This window comes from Orcinus orca, chromosome 4, assembly GCF_937001465.1.
Source record: "Orcinus orca chromosome 4, mOrcOrc1.1, whole genome shotgun sequence".
Classification (NCBI taxonomy): domain Eukaryota; kingdom Metazoa; phylum Chordata; class Mammalia; order Artiodactyla; family Delphinidae; genus Orcinus; species Orcinus orca.
Genome location: NC_064562.1, coordinates 14259824 through 14277454, shown reverse-complemented (window position 1 = coordinate 14277454; position 17631 = coordinate 14259824). Strand labels below are relative to the sequence as shown.

The window sequence follows — 17631 nt, the reverse complement described above, 5'->3', positions numbered from 1 at the left end:
TGAGTGTGTGTGTGTATGTGTGTGTGTGTGTGTGTGTGTGTGTGAGAGAGAGAGAGAGAGAGAGAGAGAGAGAGAGAGAGAGATTTCTATTTGTATTCAAATAGAATAAATTTCATGCTTTTGGATAGCTGAATATGTTTTCAGCTTTCTCTTTTACAGAATAATGCTCCAGGATTTCCAAATCAATCTTTGAGTTACAGATTGTATCTACTTGTCCCAGGTTATTCGTCTCTAAATTGATGGTCGATTTCCTTATATTTGAGTTTCTGAGCCACTCCATATTTTCCAACTTGGAGAACCAATTACCACTTCACTGGAACTCATTGAATTTGTGTAGGTGTCCAACCCTAATGACTGACATTTAAGAACAAATATGTGCCTTTGGAATACTGTTCAAAATTAGATGCTGGCACGCTTCAAACTCACTAACCTCTGAGAATGGGAGCAGATGCTTTGAAGCACTATAGTATATATTGAACAAGAACAAATACCCACAGCCCTCCACAATCACAGGCTATGAATGTCATGTTACGTTTACCTCTGACCTTTTGGTCTGTTTCTAGATGGCGTTTGCTAATGATTTCCTGGGGGTCTCTGCAACTAACACTAACATTGGGCAAGAGTATTGGGAATACTCTTGCAGGTCACCGTTTCCATCATGTGCAAAACTGTGTGGCAAACAATACATTATGGGTAGTGTTTGTTAGAGGAATATTTGTGACAATTTCTAATGATAGCTTTCAGCAAAATTTAATCTGCATTTTATTGAGTTTTATGTTGCTGGTGTGTATCATGTACTCTAAGGAAAAGAGTGAGATCATGGTAATTCCTTTCTGCTCTACACTTCTACTGCAAAAAATTATGCATTTAAAAATTACTATTTGAAGGGAAGAATTTTCTGGAATACCCTACAACTATTGAGCTAATTCTACCATTTGTAAAAGCTAAAGTGAAAGCATAAATAAATAGTGAGGGGAGCTTCCCTGGTTGGGCAGTGGTTAAGAATCCACCTGCCAATGCAGGGGACATGGGTTCAATCCCTGGTCCTAGAAGATCCCACATGCCGTGGAGCAACTAAGCCCAGGCACCACAACTACTGAGCCTCTGCTCTAGAGCCCGCGAGCCACAACTGCTGAAGCCGGTGCTCCCAGAGCCCGTGCTCTGCAACAAGAGAAGCCACCGCAATGAGAAGCCTGCACACCGCAATGAAGAGTAGCCCCTGCTCACTGCAACTAGAGAAAGCCCGTGTGCAGCAACGAAGACCCAACACAGCCAAAAATAAATAAATAACAAAAATAAATAAATAAGTTAAAAAAAATAATGAGGGCAGAAGCAGGAATAAAAGGGAGCTACAGGTAGCTAGGGTGCAACCTAATACCAGAGTGGCAGGGCATTTGGTAGGAACATACCATAATTATCTTGGTAATAGTATAGCAATAAGAATTTTGTTTCAAACGAACAATTTACTTCTTATTTACTAATGTTTCCAGTAGTAGGAGTAAAACTATATTCAAAACATTAACATTTTAACATATTTCCCACTGTTTAGCAATGATCTAAACTGGTTACACAGGGGGAAGAAATGAAACTTATCAATACAGGTTACGATAGCATGCCTCATTCACTCAATATCTATAAATACAAGGGCAAGGTTAGGTAGATGTACAGAGCTTGCACTTTCTAGAACCTAAAGGTGTATGGCTAGAGAAGGTCATGTTAGGATTCATCAGAAACCCTCCCAGGATACGACTGGCTCCTTGCTGCCTAGTAGTTCTGGCAATCAATTTTGATTATAACTTTCAGAAGGTTTCCACTTGGTGAGATCATGGTGTAGGGGTGAAAAATGTTTATGCCTATATCTATGTATATAACTGGTTTGCTCAAATAGTCATACTAGTAAAATACTGCTAAATAAATTAATACTCCTTCTTAGCTTTCTGTGAAAAGAAAATTGAAATCATGTGTTGGGATCTTTAACATAATCAAGTTTCCGTGCCATAGTATCACCTTAAATATCAGCTTTGAACTTGAATGTAGAATTATAATACAAACAGGTTTTTAGCTGGCAAAACTTCTGTACACACAAAAATTTTTAAACAGTATCTTAAAATGTTGCCTGTGTGAAGTTCTGGATATCAGAAAAAGCAGTTTATTTTCAACGTAATTCAAATTTAGAATAGCAGAGCATTTTGTAACTTAGAGCAAAGGTATGTTCCCTCTGGCTTCACTTCTGATATCAAGTTCAGCTTATAAATTTTCCATGAGATCTGCTTGCAATAAAAATTATAGTTTGTCTGATTCAGTGTTGTTCCTTTATAGTACACCAAGATAGCACACCAAAGGTGACAAAAATAAAATAAAGCAAAATGAAGTGAGCACAAATAGCTTATTATGGAAAAAAGAAAGCTGGTTTAGGAGCCCAACAGAGAAAGGGGGTACCTATTATAAGTAGTAATTTTGTTATTTTCACGCTCATAATATTTTAGATCTGCAGAAATGCTATGGCCTATATTATAAGGCCCTAAAAGAAATCAAGTAGGTTATTCCGCAAGTGGTAATCCTCAAGAACATTATATCTTAAGGTCAACATCTGAGTGGGTATTATTTAGACATGCCAATCATTGGCTTAAATGCAAAACAATTATAAAATAATCAACAAGCCCCTAATACATACATTAATTTACCTTGGCAAATATTGACATTTCCTTTTTTAACAATTGGCAATGTTTACCCAGGCCACAGAAGAAATGGGGAAATTAGAGAATTCTAGAAAAAGAGTTAGCTGTGAATATACTCATACTAATATAGTCTATCTTTCTCCCTAACCACACAAAGCCTACACACACTCACATAAAATTCCGCAAATGACCAATTCTGTGAATCTGAGCCCTCCTCTTCCAACCCCACACTCGGACTCTTGCACATAGTAAGAATGCGTGTCCACAGCTACACATGGTGAATGCTAAAAGAAAGCAAATGCTTTCCCACTCTAATCAGTCTTATTTTCTCAACATCTTACTGAGAGTCTTTTATTTCTTGTACTGGTGTCCTATATGACTAGCGACCCATGGATACTAAACAATACTGTCTGATAGGTAAGTGGTATTTAACTATTTGCTTAAACATCACATATACTGAGAAACTGTAATTTAGGACACTTCTGTGGAAGTAAATTTTAGGAATTTGGGTGGATCTAGGCTGATTACAAACTCCTTCCATGAGAAGAATAAACACTTAAAGCCCTTCAAGTATTGGAAATTAATTTTAATACATGTGATAGTCTGATATTAGCTATATCTGATAGCAATAGCTTTGATATTGGGTAGGTTAGATTTTAAAGACAAGCAGGTCTGTTATTTGTGAGCTGTGTAATATTAGGTAGTAGCTCTTAACCTTACTTTCCTCATCTATAAATGGAGAGAGTAACAGGGTCCTCTTCAAAGAGTGATTAGTGATCCTGTCATATCAGTATTCAATCAAGCTATCGTTTTTATACAAAGATTATTATTATAATAATTCCTCACCTTATAATGCCCTTTTAATGATTTTTAATGGATTGTGTGTGTGTGTGTGTGTGTGTGTGTGTGTGTGTGTGTGGCAGGATGACTTCTTATACTGTTAACGAGGAGATTCATGAATTGGAGTTGAATTAATGTCTCATCTCCTTTCCAAGTACAAGAATGTATGACTCTATGATACTAAACAGTAACTTTCTTCATAGCAAATTCTTTGGGACATTTATACGACTTTGCTAATGAAATTATCTTATAATGAATGTGTTGCTACTTACATTTCTAAAGCTGTCAACTAGTTAAAAATCTAATGCCTATACCCTCTGCAGTGAACTTTCACTCATATTTTTACCTGTTTTCCTTTATTAAGAGAATAGCTCTTACCTACATAAACTGTAAAATAACTCTCATAGGCCTTTCTTTTCCATCTACTCTCCATTTCTCTGTTTCTCTCTCTCTCTGCCTGCCTGCTTTCCTTCCTTCCTTCCTTCCTTGCTTCCTTCCTTCCTTCCTCTCTTTCTCTCTCCCTTTTTCTTCTCTTTTTTTCTTTCATATTTGAGTCTGGTTGTATGTTATGCTCACCAACAAATGACAAGAGTGAGCTGCCAGCTTTAGCTGTGGGGAATTTTATGTCTAATCCCATTTTTAACGGATTGAAACACGTCGACTCAAGTTATCACATCAGAAGGATTTTTCTTCAGGGGGAGAAAAATGGAACGTGGTTGATAGCATAGGTGCTAGATGCTTCAGGCAAAGGGGCTGACCGTGAAAGAGAGACAAACAAGCATGGGTACATTAAAAGTGTCCTCCAACTCAGTTCAGGATTTTTCTCCCACACTCTCTCCCCAGTTGCCTCCTCTGGATGCTAATTTCGGCATTTGCGAAAGGACACATTTTGTTGTAACTCCAAGAGCCCATTAGCAACCACATAAAGAGCCTTCCTGGTGCCCACTGCAGTTCATTGGTTGCAGTGGCTTGAGAGCTGTCGTGGGCAGGGCACAGAGGCAGGTTTTCCAATCACAAAAAGTACTCCAAAAGTGAACACTTAAAAAACAACTACATGCCATAACAGAGGGCCAGCAGAGAGAACATTAGTGTTACAGAGATCCAAGAAGCAGAAAAAAGGATTGGAGAATGTATTGAGGTGGTCTGGTAAGGCAGGCCTGCTACTGAGAGGTGCTGACGACAGCTGTGCACTGGGCAACCTCTTTGCTTCTAAAAACATGGGTTCTGAAGACGTAAAGATTTGAGTTTCAATCCTTGGAAAAATTAAAATTCTCCAAATTGCAATTCCTTTCCCTGTGAAATAGGGGAAACAATCATTTTATAATAAGGTATCTGGAAGTTTGAAGTAGATTTTGATACAAGACACCTAGCCTAGAACTTACTCTTTAAGTGCTCAATTACTGATAGTTGCAGTTATTAATTTATTACTATTATTGCTGGTACTTTGTCCTCTATTATGATTTCTAGAATTGCCATCTTTTGATTTTTCCCACCAACAGATTCATCTCAGCTAAAGCTCTTCCTCACCCGTGGCCTTTAACTCCCACACCCCATCTAACCTCTCATGAAGTTTTGTACATTTTTACCTCCTAAATCTTGGGAATCTGTCACTACCTTTGCCTTTCCGTTGCCAATACCCTCATCATTTCTACCTAGAAAATTATTTCTACGCTTTTCCCCATCTCTACTCCCACCAACCTCTAATCCATCCTCCATACCACAGCTAACGTGCTCCTTCTAATATTCAAATCTGATCCCATCCCTCACTTATTTAAATACTTCCTGTATACCTCACGGCCCTTAGAAAATGGTTCAAACTCTGTAGCATTCAAGATCCTTCCAAAATTTGGCCTAAAAACTTTTTTTTCATTTTCAAAAACAACCTTTTGCTTCATTCCTATTCACATTATACAGCAAACAGACCATTTCATCATTCCTTGCTTGGTAGGTGTTTTCTCAGCTTAAGATCTTTCCTGGTCTTCCCTGGTGAATTTTTTCCCTTCAAGATCAAACTCAGCTGCTTATTCTGTGCTCTTCTAATACTTAAAATACGTTCACACCTTAGCATTGTGGTTAGAAATTTTACTTCATTGTTTACCTCATTCGAATGCATGTTACTGATGCTCATGTTTTTTTTTTTAATGTTATTTATTTATTTTATTTATCTTGAAACGCCGAACCTAGCCCAGGGTCTGAAAAATAGCAATCAATGAGGTTCATTTGTTTTGCCTCCATTTCTTTATTAGAAAGATGCTTTCATCTTGGAAAACCAGCATTCCCAGTAAACTAGCATTGCATAAAAATGGGATTTTTACTATGTATTACCAGCCATTCTGTGGGTGATTAATCATGGCCAGCAGTATTTTGTAGGAAAAAAAATTTTTTTTTTTTTAGAAAACACAACTTTATAAAAGGGAGCTTTGGAAATTTTCCCTGTATCAAAATCAGCTGCAAAAGCTTTATTGGACCACCAGTGAATTGTTTGCAAACAAGACAGTTTGCCATAAATAAATTCAGAGGCAAGGCAAATACAAAGAAAAATTAAACAAATAGGACTGAAACAAAATATCTGGAAAAGCTGAGGTACAGTCCAATGTTCTGGTAAACATAGGATCCAGTACAAGGTGGAATGTCTATTCCTGAGAGGGATACTTATTCAGCAGTGTGGAAACAGAGACGACAATTTTGTGGTTGGTTTGATGAGTGATTTCTGATTAAAATATCAGAAGCAAACTGAAGTGGTGACGAAAATTGCTCAACTAACTCTGCTAACTGAAATGATTAAAAAAATGTAAAAGAATTCATGGTTTTAGTAGCTAAAGAAGAGATAGGCACCAGAACAAAGAGAGAATAGTCACCTTTGGTAATACTGAGTGTTATTATAGAAAGCTGAACTTTAGGATTTTTTTCTTTCAAGGGTTGAGTATTTACATAAAGATGAAGAAGTCTCAATAATATGAATGCTCTACTTATAGGAGAACAGATAAGCATATGGAAAGGCTTCCTGTCTCCTACTGCAATGTAGCTAATGACCACTTGTCCTTTGAGAAACCACATTCTGAATCCTAGTAGCTTCTTTTGCTCAGTGAAGTTTTCCCAGCTCCTCATATACAAGTTTGGAAAGGAAGTCTGATGAAACATAAAGGGTATCAAGGGTAAATGGTACGGTAAGCAGGACTCTTAACACTCCCTGATGTCAGAAGAAAATCTGGTTTGCAGATGGTTCAGTCCATACTGAAGAGCTCAGTGAGAACTATTTTAAGTGCATGAGGGCTAACGATATTTAATGAAAGCAGGCTCAGGAAAGAGTTGGATATTCTTTAGCCCAATAATGCTAGGTTTCTTATTTTAAAAAGATTAAGGTCAAAGTCACAGTAGTGAAGGAAATACAGTTCTCTCATAGAACATGAGATTGTATAGCCTAAAATAGTATAATTTATGGAGCAAGGTAATTCAGGAGGAACCCAGACACAGCCATCTCTAGTGGAGAGGATGTGTTTGTGTTTTTCTTTCTTTCATGGTGCCAGAATTTTTTTCGTTTTCAAGACAGCAGAAGTCTGAAGTCTGAGGCTGACAAGTTTGAAGGATATCAGGCAAGGCAGAGGGCTAGGATTCCTTTACTTGCAGAGACAGGGAGAGTTTCCCAAGGGAGGCCCCCCGGTTGGAGAGGGTGTTTTATTAGAGGAACCATATGAGGACCAAAGAGGACTGGGGATTTACAGAGGAGGGTGAGCGGATGAGAAGGGCTCCATGTGGGATGCTCGAATAAGGCCTGAGTGGTGCCTCCTTCTCCAGCCCCTCTGTTCTGTCCCTCTCTCCGCTTCTGTCCTACATCCTTCACATACCCTCACACCCAACCTTATGTGGTTCACCAGAGTAAATTAGATAAAAGATGGCTTCAGGTCTCTGTGCTCTGAACTTCTTTAAAAAACTATTTAAATATCCATCAGAATTCCAAACGTGCTTGGTCTAGAAAAAGTGTGTAGAGGTACTCATAAGAGGGCATTGCCCCCTTCCAAACACTGTCCCTACATGGTAGATTACTAGGCATGGAGGGTTACATGCCAGGAGATGACTTTCAAGTCTTTCCCGAGAGATTTAGGAATATTTCCCCCTGAAGAGTAGTCAAAAGCACCCCTATCTGCCACGTGGTATAGACAGGATGGTCACAGGTAATATTGGAAATTCATGTAAAATAGATGCATTTGAGATAGATGGATATCAGAGACTAGGTGCACTTGGAGAGACTTGCAGTTCCCATACACTTTTTAGAAGTTGATTCAGACTTGTGGATATGATAGGTCATTTTAGAGAACCCAGAGGAAGGAGGAAGCACTCTGTCCTTCTTGCTGCTGGGAGGCAGTAATTAATAAAGATGATGGTTAAACTCTCTCCAAAATGACAATGCTAAATAAATGCGAGAAAACAGTCATCTGAAACTCTGATTGTCTTGCCTGACTTGTTGACCCACATTATAAGCTAGGAAATAATTTCGTCATGTCATGCATCCTGATATGTGGCAGACATTACATTCCACCTGCTGACAGAATTATCATTTATGACTCTGTTCTCTATTTTAAATGGCCTATTAGTCAAATAAAGTAGTCTTTCATGGTGTACACACACACACACACACACACACACACATATATATACTAATTAAGCAAAACTCCAGTGCAAAAGGCCGAATATTCTGTGAATTCAATTGCTCTGCAATTTTCCTGTGCAGTTTCTTTCTTACATATCATGAAGATGCAATATTTATTTACACAGGACAATATGAATATGGAATTATTCTAAATTTGTATGGCCAGCATTGCATTACATTTACTATTGATTGTCAGCTAATTGTAAAATTTGTTAGGACAATATCCTCAACTAATCCAATATACTTCAATAGTAGAATAGTAGATTTTCATGTTCCTATATCCTTGAAAATACAGGAAGGACTTGAGTAATCCCCATGAATTTCCCTGAGGATCAACAAATTTCTAAGTGATGTTAAGAAAGAATCCTAATACAATCATAGCATCAGAGAGTTGAGAGTTCCTGGAGGTATCACATAATTTGATTACATTCCTTAAGGTACATAAGCCAGCCTCCAAAACTGACTTTTTCTTCCTAAGACATTTTTATGACTTACAAAACTTAACACCAGGCAGTCCTTACTCATGCCTAACCTAAACCCCCCCATTTCAAATAATCCTCTCATTTTGTTCTCAGTCACATGGACAATAGCTACTCACCACCTCTAGAACACTATTTCTTTATGTAATAAAACATTTCTTTTTCATTTTCTTCCTTCAGCCTTCTCTTTGCTGAGTTAAACACTAAATCCCTTTACTTTTACTCGCAGCATCTATTACTCCCTTTTTTACTTTGTAATTAACTAAGCCATCTTTTTTCTCTTCTATTGCAATTTTTGCATAAGTTATGGACCTTATAAATAGATCACAGTAGTTTAAAAGTCCTGAACAACTTATCTACTGCTAGGTGACTTTGGTCATTTTCTTTATAAACACCAATGCTACATTTCAAATTTACAAATGACAGATGATTCATTCTGAAACTGCCTACATCCCCCAATTTTAAACTATACACACACACACACACACACACACACACACACACGTACAGAGTTTGTTCTTTCCATCTCTGAGTGAATTATCACATATTTGTCCCTATTAAACTTCATCTCATTTCTAATCACCTTGTTTAATTTGTCAAGGTCCTTAATGAATTCTTACAGTGTGGTTCTAGTCAATAATCACCCCTACTCATTATAAAGTAATCTGCATATTTAATAAGCTTACTCCCTATTCCATACTTCAAATCAACACTGAAAATGTTAATTAGAGTCAGGGCCAGTGCTGACTTATGGAAAAAACTTTATACAATATACCCTCCAAGGCTGAAACTGAACCATTGATCAGTACCCCACAGCTGGGCCACTAACAAGCTGTGAAACAATAATACACAATATTACTACATAAAACAATGACCCAAATAAAATACAGTGTGGATTCAAATGAGGAATCAATAGTAATTTGTAATTTTTTTCCCTATAAGGTCTTTGAAGGAGCTCAAAACATTAATCACATTATCAAATTATTCATAGTGGAAAGAAATAACTAGAGAGGAGGAATTTATCAGAAATAACAGTAGGGCTAATTTAATAGCCTATTTGAAGACCCAGGGAAATGTTACTGTCAAAATAAGGTGGAAGGTCACTGTTTCAGTGAAGATTCTAATGAATCTTTCTTACTAAAACAAAAATCCTCACTCTTCATAATACAGAGCAGGGGACCAAGTGTCTATTGATAAGTTAAAATTTCCCAAATACAAAAGATATTTTCCTTCTTTGCAGTACAGTAGGTCTCTGGATTTCTCTGAAAAAGATTTTTTTGAATCATCCAGAGAAACTATCCTCTATTCCCAGTTAGGTATATAGCTTTTTTGAGAAATGTCAACGAAAAGCAGATATAAAATGCATGTCTTAATGCTCAGAGTCAGCTCTTATTCACAGTCACTCACATTATAAATATGCGGACTGTTTTGTTTTGTTTTCGGTACGTGGGCCTCTCTCACTGTTGTGGCCTCTCCCGTTGCAGAGCACAGGCTCCGGACGCGCAGGCTCAGCGGCCATGGCTCACGGGCCCAGCCGCTCCACGGCATGTGGGATCTTCCCGGACCGGGGCACGAACCCGTATCCCCTGCATCGGCAGGCGGACTCTCAACCACTGCGCCACCAGGGAAGCCCCGCGAACTGTTTTTTAATGTGCTCCCCACCCCCCATTCAGTAGCAAATGTTGAGAGTTCTGCATCCCTCTCAGAAGATTACAATCGTCATCTGACAAAGCAGCCCAGCCAGCTGGCTGCAGATCTTGTTCTTTGCCCTCTTGGAAACTTGCCATGATCTGGGGCATCTGGTGATTTCCAAAATTGTCCTTAGGCTAAAAGATCAGGGTTGGAGAAATAGGGGCTGTAGTAGGGGTGTGTGTAGTGAGTGTGTGCGTGTGTGTGTGTGTGTGTGTGTGTGTGTATGTGTGTGTGTGGTGGGGGGTGGTGGAGTAGAAAGCCATTAAAAATAAATTGACTGGGCTTCCCTGGTGGCGCAGTGGTTGAGAGTCCGCCTGCCGATGCAGGGGACACGGGTTCATGCCCCGGTCTGGGAAGATCCCACATGCCGCGGAGCGGCTAGGCCCGTGAGCCATGGCCACTGAGCCTGCGCGTCCGGAGCCTGTGAACGGGAGAGGCCACAACAGTGAGAGACCTGCTTACGGCAAAAAAAGAAAAAACAAAAACAAAAAAACAAACAAAAAATAAATAAATAAATAGACTATCTTTAGATGATAGGAGCTTGTGGAGGAGCTAAGAGAATCAGAGAACTAATGGGGTCAAGCAGATACTTAGCGGAGGGTGGAGGTCAGCACACCAGGATCGCTGGCAGGATGGTGTGCTGCACTGGGAAAGCAAGGTGGGACAAGAAAAACAGAATGAGAAAAATGGTGACAAAGAGTTTCCTTTCAGTCTAGGGTTTCTTTTATTGAGTAATCTATGCAAATATATTTTTATCATTATCTTAGATCTTGTTTAATAAGATACCTCATTTGTGTAGTTGATATAGAAGTTTATAGTTGAAGAGACACTGGAAGTAACTTAATTCAAACTGTGGGACAAATACTTGTGGAGAAGGAATGGATCACATTTTCAAAGACGGAAAAGTAAGGTACAAAGTGGTTTAAAAACTTACCTTATTATTCAGAAGCAGGAAAGAGACGTGAACACTCAAAGCTAGGTCTCCAGTCCTCTTCAGCAGTGTTCTGCTGAACAACTCTGCCTACCTATTCCATTGTCACCCAGGTCCATCACTTACACTTCTACATTTTAAAATTTTATTTTAATTCAAAAAGTTTTTTTAATTTTAATTTTTTTATTGCAGTATAATTGCTTTACAATGTTGTGTTAGTTTCTGCTGTACAGTGAAGTGAATCAGCTGTATGTATACATATAACCCCTCCCTCTTGGACCTCCCTCCCGCCCCCATCCCACCCATCTGGGTCATCACAGAGCACTGAGCTGAGCTCCCTGTGCTATGCAGCAGGTTCCCACTAGCTATCTATTTTACACATGGTAGTGTATTTATGTCAATTTTAATCTCCCAGTTCGTCCCCACCCTCCCCTTCTCCCACTGTGTCCACACGTCTGTTCTCTACGTCTGTATCTCTATCCCTGGCCTGGAAATAGCTTCATCTGTACCATTTTTCTAGATTCCACGTATATGCGTTAATATATGATACTCGTTTTTCTCTTTCTGACTTACTTCACTCTGTATGACAGTCTCTAGGTCCATCCATGTCTCTACAAATGACCCAATTCCATTCCTTTTTATGGCCGAGTAATATTCCATTGTATATATGTACCACATCTTTACCCTTCTACATTAATTTCACAAAAGCCTGCCCCATGTGCACTGGCTCCTCTAAAATGACTGAGCAGAGTGCTCCCAAGTATAAGAGTTTTACCATATTCTCATACTTGTGGTAGATAGAAGTTATTTATTTGGCTGACTTCAGGTAAGGCAGGAAAATAACAAGAAATAGAGAGGATACAGGAATTTATATTCTTGAGAACTTAATAGGTTTTTAGGCTTAGATGACTAAGGCCGAGAGAGAGAACGAGGTGAGGATTTGACTTGTTTAGAATGATTCAGCTTGTCCAGAAGAAGGAGATCATTTTAGGGGTTGTGGGAGCTTATTAGTTTGGCAAAGTTTTCATCTCAGTGAGCTCAGTGTAAACAGAGTCTATAACAATGCTAAAATAGCCCTGTTCCTGCGAGTCACAAAAAAAGCTGCAGACAACTTTTAATTAAATCCTCACTGAAGAGTGGCTTTGAAAGACCAGCATACTTCTGAGAGTTTTTGTTTTCCAAAAAGAAAGACAAAATTCTGCCTATAACATCTAGATGGCTATATGTTTATAAAACATCCATCACTGTAGTACTTAAGGGCTTTGACAAGTAAGCCATTTTGACACTGAACAGTATAGAGTAAGGAGATGAATGTCTTCCTCTGTCTGCTATGACTATGTACTCTGGAGCTAAGTTTATACAATTCTATACTAAACCAAAACATAAAAAGCAGTATGAATCAGGTCCAACTCACTCCAGCCACCTTGATTTTGGCTGTTCCTAATAAAGTGTGCAATTCCCTGCTGAGAGCTAAGAAATAGCCTCCTACTGAAAGACTGAAGTAGGTGAGACACTAAGGAAACTGAGAGAACATACCATTCTGGGCTCCCTGTCTTATCCTGGAATAAAAGAACAAAGAAATGGCTTTCATATTTCTTTCTGATTTCTTATGAGGCTATAAACAAGTCATGGAGTTCCATAGTCTCAAGCCAGATTCTAAGAAATCCTTTTCTGGTTCATTCATTCAATGAATATTTACTTGTAACCAACTGTGTACTCAGTAAGGTACTACATAAGGCACTGTGTTAATACAAGTCATAAAACCATCCTCGAGAACATATATTGTAATTGGGAAGGTAAAACAAGTAGAATAATACTCCAGTACAAGGCTAGATGTTGCTCAGAGTGTAAACAAGGTAGATGCAAAGGCATTCAAAAAAGGGAGCCACTAAATTCAGTTATGAAACTCTGTGGAAAACTACACAGAGGAAGTGGTATACAGCTACAGGTTATGAAAGATGAGTTAAAAGAGAAAACGTGCCTGACACATAGATATCCTGACCTGGGTTGAGTGTTAGTCACTAACAGTAGCAACTTAATCTTCATGAGAGTTAAGCTAAAGTGAGACAACAGAATGAACCATTTGGCTAAATCCTTATTTTTCTTTTAAACATCTTTATTGGAGTATAATTGCTTTACAAGGGTGTGTAAGTTTCTGCTTTATAACAAAGTCAATCAGCTATACATATACATATATCCCCATATCTCCTCCCTCTTGCATCTCCCTCCTAAGTTCTTATTTAGGCTTAAGATCAGATAAGGCTTGCTGAGAGACAGTTTTTTACCTTTGAGGGGCTTGGAGGATTAAGGGGCAGGGCAAGAAGACGACGCCCATGAAGTAGGGCAGGGCGGTGGTAGCTGTGTCAGAAACAACAGCAGCGGCAACAGGGAACTTTGAGGTTTAGCTGAACCAGGTAAAGGAAATAACTGAGTGTATGAAATTGTGGACAAAATGGTAAAAAGAATAGTTATTAGTACCACCAAAAATGAGAGTGAAGGGAAGAAGAGTTCAAGGAATTTTACATGAGCTCCTGGGAGCAAGGAGAAAAATGGAAGCAAATCCTAGGTAGGGTGTGTCCAGGAACTGTGCTGTTATTTATGTCTTTTTTCCCCCCATTTATTCTTTATACTAAAAGTTATGAAGTTGAACTCATTCTCTTCTTACTCTTAGGGAAAATAAGGCTTAAAATAATTACAGAAAATGACAAGATCATTTGCTACTAAGTGGGAGAGATTTTAAATGCAAATTTATTTGAGTCCATGGCTCTGGTGTCTGTTTCTAGGATACCATGCAACTTAGAAATATCTGGAATTGACTTAGCTAAATATAATTCAGCCATTAATTCTCTTCTGCAAATCTTTATTTTTCAAAGAAACTTATAATGATACTGATGGTTTTCATTCATTAATGTATTCACGCATATATTATTTATTTATTTCATTCAGTAAAGATTTAGTGTATTTGCTAATTGCAGACTATATGACCCACTGGTGAAGACAGAGGTTCTAGTGCCAACTGCCTGGGTTTACTACCCTAGCTTTTAGTTTTGTCATCTCCAAAAAGGAGATGAAAATAATATATCTCTCATAGGGCTAGTATGAGGATTAAATGAGAAAATCTACACAAAGCATTAGGAGAGTGTCTGTCACATAGCAAGCACTCATTGTTAGCTGCTCTTATTAATACTCTGTGCCAGGTACTCTGAGAAGGATTAGGGGAACAAATATGAAGGTGACATAGTCCTTGTCTTTGAAAAATGTACACTCTCAAAGAGAAGACACATGTGTAATGACTAATTGTGCCTGAGCTAACCGAAGATGCCAGAAGAGAATGCAGTTCTGGGTCATTTCAGTGAGTGGGAACAGCATGGAAACTCCAAAGAAGCATGAAATATCCTATAAAAGTTTGACTTGACTGGAGCATGAACAAGTGTGAGAATGAATTAATTGGTGCTAGTAGGCAAAAAAGAAGCTGATCAGCTTTTGAACGGTTTAATAAGCTCTGCTGATGGAATTGAACTTTATTTTGATAGAATGAGGTAATAATGGAGGCTTTAGAGCCAATTTTAAGGATGTAAGAAGGTAACTGTCTGGACTCTACACTCTGGAGGGTAAACTGGAATGGGAAGATAATGGATAGAAGGAAGCAATAGCTGGGGTAGGAGAAAAGACAATAATAAGTAGAGCTGCAGGCAGGGAAAGTCAGGCTCTTTTATTGCCTCATATCAATAGAGGAAGAAAATTAAGAAGAAAAACAAGATTTAGGGGAAAAGGTGGAGAAGGAATAGGAGGGGGAAATAGAGTTAGCCTCTACCTCATTCTGAAAATAGTTCACTAATCAAACAATGTAATCCACCAAACAGGCTAAAGGAGAAAAAAATCACCTGAGCATATCGGTCGACGGGAAAAAAAGCATTTGACAAAATCTAACATCCATTCATGATAAAAACACATAGAAAACTAGGGATAGAAAAGAATTTCTTCAACTCGACGAAGAATACCTACAAAACCCTACAGCTAACCTTACACCTAATAGTGAAAGACCGAATGCTTCCCCAAGACAGAGAACAAAATAGAGATGTCCACTCTCACCACTCTTATTTGACGTAGTATCAGAAGTTCTAGTCATCACAGAAAAGGCAACAAAAGGAAATAAAAGGCATACAGGTGAGAAAGAAAGAAACACAACTGCTCAATTTTGTAAATGGCATGAAGGTTTACATAGAAAATCCCAAAGAATCTACCAAAACTCCTAGAACCCCTGAACTCACATCAGGATCACAAGATAAAATCAGCATATAAAAAACCGTATTTTTATACTAGCAATGAATATGTGGAAGCCAAATTCAAAGATCCAATACCATTTATAATCACTGGGATAAAAATAAATACTTAGGTATAACTCTACCATATATAAGACTTATATGCTATAAATTACAAAATGTTGATAGAAGAAATTAAAAATCTAAATACGCAGAGAGATATACTGCGTTCATAAATTGGAAGACTCAACATAGTAAAGATGTGAATACTCCCCAAATTGATACACAGGTTTAATGCAATTCCTATTAAAATTCTAGCATTACTTTTTTGCAGATATAGACAAGATCATTCTAAAATTTATATGGAAAGGCAAAGAAAGTAGAATAGCTAAAATAATTCTGAAAAAAAAAAAGAGTAAGTGGGAGGAATCCGTATCCTCAATTTCAAGCTACAGTAATCAAATCTATGCGGTTGGCAGAGAGACAGATACCTAGATCAATGGGACAGGATAGGGAACCCAGAAATAGACTCACACAGTATGCGAACTGATTTTTCTTTACAAAGTGCACAAGCAATTGAATGAAGGAAAGATAGTTTGTTCTTCTGGGTTTTTTTTCCAGAAAACGCTCCTGGACATTTGAATATCCATAGGCAAAAAATGAACCTCAACCTAAACTTTACATCTAGTTCAAAACTTAACTCAAAATGGATGATAGATTTAAATGTGAAATGTAAAACTATACACGTTTTAGCATAAAACAGTTGAAAATTTTGGGGACCTAGGAGTTCCTTGAAGAGTCTTAAGACACGACGTCAAAAGTACAAAATCCATAAAAAATAACTGGTAAATTTGACTTCATCAAAATCAAAAACGTTTGTTCTATGTGAGACCCTGCAAAGAGGATGAAAAAAAACAAGCAATAGACTAAGAGAAAATATTTGCCAACCACATGTCTGACAAAGAACTTGTATCTAGAATATGTAAAGAACTCTCAACGGTAAAAAAGCAAACAGTCCAAGCAGAAAATGGACAAAGACATAAAGGGACCTTTCATGCAAGAGGATATAAGGATGACAAAAAACACATGAAAAGATGCTCAACATCAGTAGTCACTAGGGAAATGCAAATTAAGATGACAGTAAGATATTACTACATTCCTATCAGAAGGGCTAACATTTTAAAAAGTGACAGCACCAAATGCTGACAAGGATGCAGAGAAACTGGGTCCCCCATATGTTGCTGGTGGAGATGTAAAATGGTGCAGGCGCTCTGGAAAACAGTTCGGCAGTTTCTTAAAAACTAATCACACACCTACCGCACTACCCAACGATCACACTCCTGGGCTTTTATGCCAGAGAAATGAAAACATCCGCGCAAAAGCCTGAGCATAAATGTTCTTAGCAGTTTTATTTGTAATAGCTAAAAACTGGAAACAACAAAAATGCCATTCAATAGGTAAATTTTAAACAAACTGGAAACAACAAAAATAGGTAAATACCACTCAGCAATAAAAAAACAATGAACTACTGATGCATGCAACAACTTGGATGGACCTCAAGGGCATTTTGCTGAGTGAAAAAAAAAGCTGATTTCAAAAGGCCACATATTGTATGATTCAACTTATATAACACTCTTAGAATGAGTGGAGAACATCAGTGGTTACCAAGAGCTGCGGATGGTGGGGAAGAAGGTGTGAGTGTGACTATACAGGGGTAGAATGCGGGAGATTTTTGTAATGATGGAGTAGTCTTGTATTGCAGTGGTGGTTAGAGATTCTAAACTTGTGATAAAATGGCACAGTGCTATATGTATACCTAGTACCCATGTCAATTTCCTGATTTTGATACTGTACTGTAATTACTGAAGATGTAACCATTGGGGGAAACTTGGTGAAGGGTATATGGGATATCTCTGTGCTATAATTGCACTGACTTTGCAATTTCCTGTGTATATATAATTGCTTCAAAATAAACAGTTAAAAGAAAGTTTGCTTAAATATTAACAGAACTTACTGCTTTATGACAAATTATGGATTATTAATGCTTTGTCCTAGAAAATTTTACTCTACTTTCTAATTTTCTCAAAATAGCCTTGTGTTA

General features: G+C 38.0%; 1 protein-coding gene across 3 annotated transcripts in view; it reads right to left on the bottom strand.

The window, feature by feature from the left end:
* The window catches only part of GRID2 (glutamate ionotropic receptor delta type subunit 2), a 1386623-nt gene that overhangs the window by 257399 nt on the left and 1111593 nt on the right, over positions 1 to 17631 (bottom strand). The gene's annotated exons all lie outside the window — the stretch shown is intronic.